Source organism: Chanos chanos, chromosome 2, assembly GCF_902362185.1.
Source record: "Chanos chanos chromosome 2, fChaCha1.1, whole genome shotgun sequence".
Taxonomy (NCBI): Eukaryota; Metazoa; Chordata; class Actinopteri; order Gonorynchiformes; family Chanidae; genus Chanos; species Chanos chanos.
This window is the reverse complement of record NC_044496.1, coordinates 21,297,594-21,311,253: the sequence shown is the minus strand read 5'-3', so window position 1 is coordinate 21,311,253 and position 13,660 is coordinate 21,297,594. Positions and strand designations below refer to the sequence as shown.

General features: G+C 39.8%; 1 non-coding gene across 1 annotated transcript; it reads right to left on the bottom strand.

Moving 5' to 3' along the window:
• Positions 1 to 12,463: 12,463 nt before the first annotated feature.
• Positions 12,464 to 12,553, bottom strand: trnai-uau (transfer RNA isoleucine (anticodon UAU)). Its single transcript is given in 2 exon segments — positions 12,464 to 12,499; positions 12,516 to 12,553. It is a non-coding gene; the product is annotated as a tRNA-Ile (tRNA).
• Between the last annotated feature and the right edge of the window lie 1,107 nt (positions 12,554 to 13,660).

Genomic DNA, 13,660 nt, shown 5'->3' with positions numbered 1-13,660 from the left:
CAGTGGTGAAACAAGAATTCTACAGTTGTGTCTTGATTTTGATATTGACATTTTAGAGTAATTTAAATTTTGTAATCACCAGGCTACACAGGTATGTTTCACAAAGGATATTACATGTGTTTACTGAAAAGCCAGACAACCCTCAAGGCATTCCCACGTCCTCTCTCTCTCTCTCTTTCTCACTCTATCATTTTCTCTCTCATCTTTCATTATTCCAAGAAAGGAGCTTTCTGAACGATGTAGGCACAGCGTCATGTGGACTGGTAAATTTCCTGCCTTGTCTGATTATATTTCACACAGAATGACAGATCATGTTTTCATGACACTGACGCTAGATTAGCCAACCTGGAGTTCTGTAACTGATATATAGAAAATTTCCAACACAATTAACTACTTGTCCAAAGTTATAGTTGTATTATGTCAACAGATTCAAGAGCATCAGGCGTCTTTTTTCACATTTCTGTTTGTATGACCATCCGCACTTTTTTTTTTTTTTTTTTAAATTTTCACAAGGTAAAGTTTTCTATTCCTCACTCACTACCAGCGCTCATAGGGCAAAAGGCAGGGAAACACCCTGGACAGGTCACCAGTCTATCACAGGGCAGACACACACTCATACCTAGGGGCAATTTAGTGCTTCCAATTCACCTAACCTGCATGTCCCCAGAGGAAACCCACGCAGACAATGTACAAACTCCACACAGAAAGGAACCCGGCCGCCCAGCCAGGAATCAAACCCAAGACCTTCTTGCTGTGAGGCGACAGCACTACCCACTGCACCACCGTGCCGCCCTTTCTATTCCTTCTTCAAGAAATGTTATCCACTATTGCGTTGTTGACTTTCAGGACAATGAAAGAGTACTGTTTTCTTTTGCTTTCAGTGATACTATACCCACAAAGCAATTTGTGCTTGGATGCTTGAATTGTATCTAGTGTTCATTCTTATGTCTGTAGTTATCTCAAATCCTGAAGTCCTGATAATGTTCTGTGCACACACAGAGCAAATACATCTCCAGACTGCATTGAAAGTTACTTACCAATTTAAGATTTCAGGTGGGTAAAATCAATACAGATACCTTCCTTGAGATCATCACCAGACTTCAGGAGAAGAACAACACCTCTCCCCGTTCTCTGTGAATTACACTTACGTCAGCCCCCTTGGTGTCATTACCGATCTTTGCTGCCTCACACCAGCAGGAACACATCTGAATGAATTTCACTTCACACAACTCTCAAGTCAACAGACTCAAGTGCAGTACAGTGATATTTTTAAAAGTGAAGAGGTGACATCATCTATCTAAGTTTCAAACTATAAAAACACAGAAATTTGTTTAAAGCAAAACAAAACTGTTGCATGCAACTGGGTGCTAATTAGATACCTCCTCTCATATACCCCCAATTATGACTTTTGAAACAGGTTCTTTGACAAATACCCTTTAAGATATTTATGTCCTGTCAGGTGTGAATGGCACTTTTTTTTCACCAGAATGGTAAAACTCACTTGTTTAATCTGAAAGAGTATTGTGGGAATGAAAAAGACAGAATGAGGCTGCTTTCAGCAGATGGATTTTTGTTTTGCAAGGATCACTCCCTTTTCATTTAATCTTATTGTCAAACTAATGCAATTGCAAACGAGTCAAATGTAAGAACATAAGACTATGACCTTTGATAACGTGACTCCTCCCCCTCCATCCAGTTTCATACCTGATATTGAATGGGACGTATAGAAAAGACTTTTCCATTAATTCCACCTTGGGCTACATTCACCAAAATGTTAAATGTGCTTAAAACAAACTTACATGAGGGTGACACAATTCCTATAAGCAGCTGCAAGATATTATTTTGCATCAAATCATATAACTGTATTTCATTTCGTAAATATACAAACATTTTCCCAACTCTTGAGCAAAAAAAAAAAAAAAGAAGATTTCCTGCTAGAGTAGGTAATACAAGCAACCTAACAAGGTTAATCATAAAATCTGAGTTTTAATCTTAATGCCAACACTGAATTACACACATTCTTTTTATTCTAATCTCTCAGAAATTCCTTTGGAAATAGTCACAGCTTTGCCTAAATATAGGAAATGCTACTGGGCCGACTTTTCACATTCCCCTTGACCCTGATGAAAATGTATTGAGAAGCGTGAGGAAAATACATCACTAAGCTAGTGTACAGAAAGCAGCTTTGTTGACTGTGACTTCATATTTCTTGGAGGATAAACCATAGGATCTGAAGGTGGAGAATTATGTTCTTTATGTTCGTGCAGCTTAATGGACCTTCCCATCAAGTAATTAGCGATAGTCATGTCACCTTTGTGTAAAACACACTTTTGTGTCGATTGCAAATCAGAGTAATAATGTCCCCACCGCTACTCACTGGCCTCCGCTGGCTACCCATGGCCGCCCGAATCAAATTCAAATCACCAGTGCTCGCTCACAGAGTGACTTCTGGGCCTGCACCAATCTACCTCAACTCGCTAACACAGGCTTATGGTCTCTCTCGCCCGCTGCGCTCCTCCAAGGAACGTCGTCTGGCATTGCCATCCCTACACACAAAGTCTCAGTCCAGACTGTTTTCGTTTATGGTTCCTCGATGGTGGAACAAGCTACCAACTGCGATCAGCGCAGGGGCGTCCTGCTCTGTTTTCAAGAACCTCTTAGCAAGCTCTAAGGCAATAATGTATTGTCCATTATAAGGGGGTGTATGTAAGACCATAGATATTAAACTTACTGGCCCATTTGCTATTTCTGTATGAGCTCTTCCTGACTTCATCAGGCAACTGTAAGTATCAGGCCATGGTGTCAGACAACAGTAAAAGATATCTCATTGAGGCTTGTCATTGTGCAAATACATAGGCGGGACTCAAGTGAACTTTAAGCAGCTTGGGATTAAGCACAGTAAGAAGTATTAAGACTCCAAAGAGCAGCTCCTTTACTGAAATATGGTGTACCACCTCATTCATAGCTCTTGACGTCAGGCATAACTGCTGTTTTCTATGTCCTATTCTTAATAGACTGTTAGGCCTGTGAACTAATGTTTGTGTATAGCTGTTCTGTGTAACTGACTATCAGTTAAAAGAAAAACTACTACATTTCATAAGAGGGCATATTGAATCTGATTCCTCTTAGTATGAGACCACGACATTAAATCACACTATATAGGCCTGCATTGCTTTGAAGAGCTGCTCCTGGGTAAATAGGGTCTCTGTCATTTCAGCCAAACATGGTTTAACTCAGGACAGCAGCTCTGGTAACTTCAATCTCACAGACTTAGACACGCAATCAAAGATCCGTTGGCAGCTGTTGAATAATATCATATAATTAATGCATGATTTAGACAAAAATAAATCTAATTAAACTACTAAATCTATCTATCTATCTATCTATCTATCTATCTATCTATCTATCTATCTATCTATCTATCTATTTTTTTATTAATTTATTTAACAGGAAAGGTGCACACAATGTGTTGAAAGTCTAAAATGAACTTACACATAAAGAAGAAGAGGAAAATGGTTAACTTGCTCAGTCTCATCTGAGACAGAAGTTATATGATATCCTCTGCCATAATGCAACACTGCCCTCTGCTGTTAAAAAAGCATATTGCAACTCGGGTCCTTTCCCTTCAGCAACACAACATACAGACCACAGGTCATAAGTTTTATTTAGCATGACAATTCACTTTTTCATAGTAACTTTGTCATACTCTCTTTGTTCTGCGACAAACAGTTTTAATGGCATTTATATGCTGTTTATTATAACAAATTTTGGTCTCAGCATTGAAAAACCACACATGAGCATTGTAGGACCAAAATGAATACCTCCAATACTTTCCTGGCACTTTGCAATTACATTTATTACTCAGTTGACTTCTACTGAAGATGAAGACTGTCATTACGGACAGAATCTCCTCCTCTCAGTAACCTCAGAAAACAAGACAACCCAGCTGCTCAGGGCTCTTCCGCTGCTCCTCCAGATGCATGACATTAACAGACATCTACATGGCTGCACAATGTGTCTGCTTCATGTGACACTATGTGCCTGTTGTTCCCACACAGTGCAATAGAGTGGGGTGGTGGGTTGGGTTGGGGGATGCCGCATAGAAAGAAGGGGGGGGGCATTGGCTCGTGAAGCCGTGCTTGTCTCCAAACATGTTTAGTACCAGTGGATGTCAGAGTTATGTGTTTGAGAGCTCTGATGGGCAGGCAGAGAGTGAGAGAACAACCACAAACATGAGAAGATTACAAAGAGTCTAGTGTGTAAAAAACACCTTGTGACACATGGAGGCACTGTAAATACCGTCATATCAGCCCCATGTAATGTAATTTTGTTCAACATTACTTAGCATTTTTCCCTTATAAATATATTTTTGAGGAACATTTGCCCTGAGCATTTTGTTCTTTGTTCAAAAAAGCATGCAAATTGTATCTGACACAGTTCATTTTCATTAGCTTCAATATTACAAAATCTCTACAGCTAGGATTGAAAACAGGAGACTTTTACTCCACTGCTTCCATTACAGAATGACTGTACTTTGTGATTCACGCTGTAATTACTGGTTCTCGGGTAAGAACATTAGCGGTATCTTTACACTGGATGGATGTCACCATTTTGCTGCAAAGTTATTTGGTCAGAACACAGTGGAAAAAGTGCACATTTTATACACCACAAAGGAACTCTGAGTCCTTTAATCTCAGCAGGCACATTCCTCTCATATTCCTTTGTAAGTGGAACATGGGCACAAATACAGAGAGACCCCTCAGAAAAAGATGCAAGTATGTTTGTAGGAGGAAGCAGTACACTGCTGGCAAGCTCTAAGGCAATATATGAGCGTAAGATGAAGTCACAAACATTGCGACTGGAGTCAACTCCCACTCATCGGGCAACACAGTCAGTGCTTTATGTGGAGAAGTACCAGCTGGTGCCACGGTCTCCTAGTCCTCCATACTTCAGCTGTGTGCATCAGAAATAAGGACATGGAAAAGAAAAATAAATGGAATTATTTAAATATCATCATCTGCTTCTCGCTTACATTTTTGCCTTTCAAAAACAGCCATGCTGAGAGTCGTAAGTACCACTTAAAATATTTTTTCAAAGTTTGTCAGACAGATAATGCGCTCCTCTGAAGAGGCATTGCAGTTTCCTTGGTAAACATGGGAAGTATTTGCTGTTTAATAACACAATATGTTATCACAGGTAAAAAAAAAAAAAAAATCCAAATCTTGACATTTGACTGGTTAGACAAACATCCTACAATAATCCATCTGTGAATACACTGTTATGCTCTTGGACAAGGTATGCTTTTGGACAATGTGTAAAAAGCAATCCTAAGCATCAGTAACAGTCTCAGAACATCTGTCTCTCTTCCTTTCTTTCATGTTTTCTCCTTTCTTTAGTTTGTACAGTTCCCTCAGAGCCTGTCATAATAAAAGAGAACAACACAGTCGACATTCTGGTCGCCCAAATAAACACAACAAAGGACGTCACACTGACTCTTACAGTGAACCCAGAGCAGGCATTTGATCTACGGGGTCTAGATCTTATGTTGAAGAAAGGATTAGACTTTGAGGTGTGCTTACTTGTGTCTTTTTCTGATGAGAAAACCATTTATTTGGGAAAAAAAACATGTTTTAATAATTTCAAAGATGTAATAATATGCATAGTGTTTATAAAACTATGTCTCTTTTCAGTCTCTAGCAAGTCCTGATCAGCTCACTGTTCAGATTCAATGTGAAAAAGATGGCTATGATAATGTAAGTTGAAACATCACAGAAGGTAACTTCAGATATGATACACTGGTAGTCTGTATAGCCTGTACACTATATTGGACTGGTTTCCATACTGTGTTAGGCCTGTTCATCGAGTTCCCAACAGTCATACATCCTAACAGCACTGATGTAGATCTGTGTAAATACTAATGTTAATATCACATGTGTAATATTAAATTAACTTTGATTTTTTCATTTAAATTAGTTTTACATTAGTTTCTCTTTTCTCTGAAAGGTTACATTGACCGTGGTCGTTCTAGTTGAGAATATCAATGACAATCCTCCATCATTCCCCCAAAGTGAATACACTATAGATGTGAATGAGGTAAGAAACTATGTATTATCTTTCATAATACGCTAAAATTCTTTAAAAAAAAGATGTGTTCCCTTTAAATGTTTTCTTGAAACTTTACGTCAAACTTTATTTCACAGCTGACACCAGTTAATACTAGTATTGGCTTTATCCAAGCAACAGATGAGGATTCGGACATTCTTTATTATTCCCTAGGTCCAGAAACGGTAGGAATCCAATTATCCATGTAATAATTCAGGTTCTTAAACAAATATGTGAAATAATCAAAAATGTAATGACATTTATGCACTTAATTACAGAACAAGTTTTTCAGATTGGAGACAATAAACAGTCCAAACATCCTTGTGAACAAGATTATAGACTATGATGTCGTCCAACAAGTGACGCTCACTTTGTATGTTCAAGTAAGTGCAATTTTATTTATTTATTTATTTACTGCATTACTTGGGCCAAGACTTAAGTTTACATTATCCTAACATGAGCTATTTTTGACAGGACACTCCAATGCCAACAGAACCTGGTGAGCTGTCCTTCACAGCCACAGCAACCATAAGAATCAACATAAAGGACATTGACAACCGTCCACCTTGGTTCCAGCCATGTACAAGAACAACTGTCGGCACCACCAAAATCTGCTTCAGCGTGGGCTACAAAGGCAGGGTCACCTTGACAGAGCGACAGGTACATTAATCACCTGTATCATTCATAGTAGCATGCGACTTAAATTGGTATTGAATGAAATCATTACTGTTTGACCTTGACTTCAAGGATGGGCCTTTAATACTGCAGCCTGGTCCAGTCTATGCCAGAGATGGTGATAAGAGCAGGAATGAAGATATCAGCTATAAAATTGTCAAAGGTAACTAAGCATATTTTTAGCCCTGACTCCTCTTCTAGTTTCTCTGTAGTTGTAAAACAGTGGGCTCCAAATACTAGATTTTTAATTCAACTGACTGCCAGTGCACTTGCTAATAAAACTGCAACAATAATGTCATTTTTGGTTGTTTTGTCCAGGAAATGAAGACAATATATTTCAGATAGATGAGAACACAGGAAACATAACCATGCTGAAGGCAGCGGATATTGCAGGCCCTATATCCCTCACAGTTCTGGTAAAGGAAAAAAAAAGAAGCTTTAGTATTGGATTGCTGAGCTTTAGGAGCTTCCTGTACAGCTCTTTGCTTTTTGGAATTCTCTGATGATATGAATTTGGAATATCTGAGCAAACATTTACATTTTTTCTCTTTGGACTGTATGAAGTTGCGATATTGAGTTTTCAGAAAGCTTGTGCTGATGCATCCGAAACCACAGTTATGATTATAAAACTTTGATTCTGTCTAGGCTTTGCAGGTATCAAACAGGGACCAGTTTTCCATCACTTCAGTTACCATCGAGGTGATGAAAAAGAGTCGAAACCCTCCGCGCTTTGAGAGGGAACGCTATGAGGGGTACGTCTATAGCAGCTCAGGCCCAGACAACATGGTCCTGAGGGACAGAACCTCCAACAGACCTTTCAGAGTCAGGGCAAGAGATGAAGACTTTGCGAATGTAAGTCATCCATCATTTCTTCAGGGCTGCCAGTGATGTATAGTTGCAGCGACACTCTGTGTCATTACCATCAAAAAACACTGTTGTACTAACAAAGGAATGTTGAATTAACTAATATTTTAAATTTTGAAACATTTTTGTTGACAGGGTATAAATCCTGACATAAGGTATGAAGTACAGTACAGCAGCTACGTGAACGTAACGGCAGAGGGTTTTGTAATTCTGAAAAAAGCCGTGCGCACAGAGTCTTTTGCTTTACAGGCAAGTAGACGCTATTTCATTATGAAACTTACTGACAATCCAATCTAGCATAGAATATAACTCGTAGAACAAGAAGAACAAAATTCTTGTTAATTCCTGATTATGTAAACAATCATTTTCTGAATTTAAACGGTGTGTAAATGTAACAACAATTTGATGTTTTTGAGGTGTGTGTTAGAGACAGATAACTGAATCAGTCTTGTTTGTGTACAGCTCCGTGCTGTGGATGCGTCCACTGGTGAGTCAGGCACAGCAGCACTCTCTGTTATTGTTGTACCAGGTGAGAGTTGACGTTTGTAATGTCCTAGTAAACATACAATTCAAATAACATTGGGTTCCTGTTATTTCTGACAGCTATTTCCTTTTTTTACATGTTTGATCTATGTCTGCTGTCAATTAAAGCTGTGGGAGTTCAGTCGCCCTCTGAGGGATACCGTGCTGGAGACATGGCCTTGCTTGGCTTTGTTATGGCAGCTATACTGGTGCTCTGCCTCATTGTGATAGGATATCTAATCGCCCGCTTGAAGAAGGGAAATGCCAATGTATTCAAGTTATCTGAGGTCAGCATCTTCTCACCAGAGCTCTGTGAGTTAAGCTCCAAAATGTCTCTAAAAAATGAAAATTTTACAGTTACAAATATTAACAAATGGCCAGCTCAGACTCAGCATATACTAAATCGACAGTGTGAAGTAAAATTCTTTGCATCTCGGTATAAGACAGATGAAATTTCTCACTCATTATCTATTAGTGTTTAGGCCCATGTCTGCAGTTCACTCGGCCCTCTAACAGACCAAGGGATAGTATGCAGTTCACCAATGATGGCTTCCAGAATGAAGGAGACATGGGCAGACTGGGGTCTAGACGTCCTCAAGTGGCAGACACAAGACCTAATGCAGTTCAAGCTGGAAGAGCGAGGGTGATGCTCCGTGAAAGGCCCAGACACTGTGCATCATGTGGTCTACGGGTACATGCTAACCATGTACCCAACAGCAGCCCTGCTTGGCGGCCAAAAACCTGGACTGGCACAGGGCAAGTGAAATCCATCCTCACTAAAGAGAGGAAGAGAGATGACAAACACAAAACGGTTTGGTTTAAAGAGAACGAAGATTCATCTGGAGTCCAAGTGGATATCATACCTGACAACATTGGGCTTAAGCCTGAAGAGGACATGGAGGAAGAGGAGGAGGATTCCACGACCTCTGCACCAAAACCCAGTGATGGACAGTTGGGAAGTATTTCAGCGGAGCACACCCTGGACCTGAATGAACAAGGAGAGACTGTCTCTAATGGCAAAGATGAACTGAATACAGATAATGCAGACCTGTAAGGCTCAGTCATTACCTCTCCCCCTCAACATACAAGCTGAAAACCATCCTGAAGAGACTACACATAAACTTATGAGAGACAAGGACATAAAGTTAAGGACATATTCTTTATGCTTGTAGTGTGGCCCTGAAAGAGACTTTGTTATGCTCCAATTTTCTGATGTTCTAATTATTTAATAGAGCATAATTATGACCCACTACAGCAAATATACTTGGTGATAAAATGTGTATTTCTTAGAATAACTGTTTTTCATGGTCGTCAAACAAGTCATCTAGATGATGATTCCATCATGGTATATATTAAAACATTACACTAATGAAAAGACATAATTTATCTATTTTGTTCTAAGAGTACGGCACTGATATGTAAAAGGAGAAAACTAAACACATATTAACTGTCTTTCAGTGTTTTTTCTTATATTTTATATGTATCTAAAAATAGGAAAAATAACCCTGTTTTATATGTCTTGTTTATGCTTAACAAGGAATATTTCATATGTATGAATGAATGTTTTCAGAAAACATAAATTGGAATAAAGCAAAACTCTGACATCGACAATGACAAAATTTTGTCATTCCACTGGAATACAAAAAATCGGAACTTTCTATGAGCTCCACAACTTTTCTAAAGATGCTGTCATCAGTTCAGATCATGTCTGAGCAAAGATGATGTCGTGATCACTGCACAGGAAGAAAGTATACCTACTGTAGTCTTTCTGTATAGTGCTCTTTTCCTCTTTCAGTTCATTCTGAACAAAACTATTATAACATATTTTATTATGTTGATTTAAAGCAAGCGCAACCTACAGAGCCTTTACTCACATATATGTGTAGTTACAGCCTGGCCTCCTGGAAGATAAACGCCGTGCCAAGATTAAAGGTGCATGAGGAGAAGCCTCCAATGGAAACACCAAGGAGATGTGGCTGGCCGCACATTGGCGAGTGGCACCTGCAGCTCACAGAAGCCCCTCAGGCACATTGTAAAAGCAGGAGTGGAGGAACAGAAGGTTTGATGTGGCAGTACTGGGAAAACATCTACACCCTGTTCTCCAGACTCTACTGAGCCACCACCAGCCAAGAGGACCAGAAGAGGGAGAGTGCAGATGACAGCTCTGGGTACAAGTCTCAGTTCCCCAGCCTGTTGCAAAAACCGCCTGCATGGAGTACCTCCATATTTGCAACCCCCACACACTGGCATCTGTTCCCATTGCCCCAACACCTTTTGGCGCATTTGGTTGTAGTTTCTGTTCCAGGGCTGACATGATTACCTGGCTCATGTCTCCTTTCCATCATGTGGAAGTGTACAGAGACAACACTTTTGCTGAGCTTAAGAATGGGTTATCAGCACCACTTCTTAGACATAAACCAGCAAGATGTTCTTACCTTTTACAAATAGTACAATTTGTTTTACATTAAATGAAGCTTTACTCAGAAGTTACATGAAATGTAGTGGTTCTTTAAAAGTATGCGTAGCCTGTAACCAAGAAGCTGTTGGCCCAAACCCATTCGTTGCCAGCCGAAGTATGCCTTTTGGCTTTGGTTTGCCTTACGCCAACAGCTTTTGGGTGAAAAGTCAAGTGTTTATGAAAAATACTGTGCTTGATTACAAGGTATTATATGGGTCAGGAAGCATAATGTTACTCTGGGTTCCACCACATCATTTTGCTGCTTGTCTTCTGCTTTGAATCCTACTATGCTGTTTAACGTTACACACTCAGCAGGAAAAAAGATAAGAGAGAAAAAAAAAAGCTATATTTGACTGAGCCGCTGAAGTCTTTGTATAAAATGCTAGATTTATAATTCAGGAATCATAGCAGAAATATTGTGGACTTTGTAACAATCCTAAATTTCTTTATCAAAGCCAAGTGAATGCTAACTTAAGTCAAGTGAGCTAAATTCAAAAGGAAAGTGATATTCTGCTTGAAGGAAAACTCTGATTTGGAGCTGACAGGTACTGCCTGAGGAGAAACAATAAACTGCTCTGTGATTCAAGTGAGCCATGTGGTTTCCTGCCTGTGCTGGTCTAACTGCTTGATCTTTTACAATCAGAAACTCAAAGCGAGGTTGATGGTACAAACTGAGGGCATTGGCAAGACACATTATTTTCACCTCTTTCACCTAATAAGAGCCAAAAAGCATGGTAATGAAATAGATGGGATTGTAGACAATATGTGTTGTTCTCAGTTAGATCAGCTAACCAGTTCTGTCGTCTACAGAATCTGATAGAAGGAAAAGTTAAGCGTATTCTCACCTGTGCCAGCCTCTCATGTCTTATTACAAAATTTATAATCTAAGACTTTGCCAAAGTAACAAGTGGCATCTGCTCAGCAACTTAGAGCTTCACATTAGCAAGCAGAAAGTTTTTGTTTTTTGAATCCCAAGCAGGGTACATATGTCTGACTTTGAACCAGAGGGCTAGTGGGTCTGACACCTCAGATGGTGTTAAGAGTATATGCCCATAAGAAGTGGGCATAAAGCCACTGTAACTGAAGCATGTCTAACAAAACAACGCATTTTGTTACAAAATGGATGAAGGTACACAAAAGCATGTGCTTCAACCAACACTACTTAAGCCTTGTGTCCATAGGACATAACATCTGAGAAGACCTGAGTACAGGGTGTTTCTGTTTGTTTCTCCTCCATCCATCTCCAACCAAATCTAACTCAGCAATGACCTGGCATGTAATATGAGCTACGTGATAATGATAGTAGCTGATATGTTACTGTTTTGCTTGTTTTACACGTTGAGTCACAGTTGCATTTGAACGTTTGTAAAGATGAAAACACTTTGATTTATAACCCAATGACTCAGGTTTTTATATGAGTAGCTATTCAAGTGTCCTTCTCCCTAATGCGCTAAATCTGTTAAAATACACCATTTCTTTAACACTTCGTCATGACTTCTGAACAACTCAGGAGAAGCATATAAAACTGTCAAGTGGTGCCAAATAGGCTGTGACTCCACATGTTAGTTTTTGTAAGTCAGGCTATGTATGTGATAGTCTAATCCAGAGAGATTTTATTCTATCACTGTTCCAGGTCAAGTCCAGATGTATTCAGCATCCTTTCACTAATGATTAGGTATAGGCACTGCCCCATAAAAGAAGCATTAACACTTAGGTCTGACGACCTTTTTCATTCAAAGCAGACAATAGAACCTGACTGTTCCACAATTTGGGGTGGATTGCGTCGAAACTCAGCATTTAATCAATGTTTTTGAGATTATACTTCACATTCCTTAAAAGCTTTGCTCCAGGTGAGGCTCGAACTCACAACCTCGGCATCACTTAAGTACTGCTGTATAAGTACCGCGCGCTGACCGATTGCGCCACTGGAGCCTGTTACTGCTGGATTTTTCATCAACAAAATGATACAGGTCACAGTTTATGGCCTCAGTATATTTCTAATTTCCAAAACATCTTAAATATGTGAGCTCAAACTACTGCCAGTAGCCTTCGTCGCAGCGATTCATTGTGTCCAATGGAAATATGGTTTCAGAAATTTCATTTTCTCTGATTCGCGTCCAAGGGAATGGAAAAACGCACAAGAGGAGAATGCACTGGAACACCGTTCTTTCAGTTGAATTCCAGAGAGAATACTGTCCTCAGACTGAACATGCTGGCTGCATTTTACATTATTGTGACAGCGGCTGTTCCTGACAACCAGCGTCAAATGCGTCAACTGGGGCAAACAGAATTACAAGAGAACTAGAGTGGAGGAGGCGTCATCGAGACTGTAGGTAAATCTGGAGAGAAATGCTTCCTCTGCCCTTGAGTCATCAACAGGGAGTGACACAAGCTATGTGTCTATGGAATATAGTCATACGACATGACGTATAAAGTCGATGGCTGGAGCTGGCAAAGATCATGGCTGAAACAATTACCCCGATACAATCGTATAAACTTTCAAGTGTTTTGATATGCAGCACTTGCTGTTTATTTCACGTAATAATATGGTGCTTGCATATTACGTTTCACTGCATACTGCTGGAAAGCAGGCCTAATCTTTTCATATTTTCTATTGCACTTTAAACCTGCCATCTTTTTTCACGTTAAATCCTTATTTATTGTGCTCAGTGGTTAGCACTGTTGCCTCGCAGCGAGAAGGCCTCGGCAAGTAGCTACTCTCTGTGTGGACTTTGCATGTTCTCCCCGTGTCTGCGTGTTTCCTCCCAATATCAAACATGTATGCTAGGATTAATACTTCTATCAGTGACCTTGACCGAGGAACTGGCAAAAAGACCTGAAGTTGGTCCCGGGCTGATCACTGTTCCTAGCTCCCAGTGTGTGTGTGCCCACTGGTGTAGGCTATAGGATGGGTTAAATGCAGAGGTTTACTGTACTATAAAAATACTCCGTAAAATCGTGAATACTGGCCTGTTATCTGAGAGTTCATAATTTGCCTCATCTGAACTTCCACTGGACAGAGAACATGGATTTCACCCA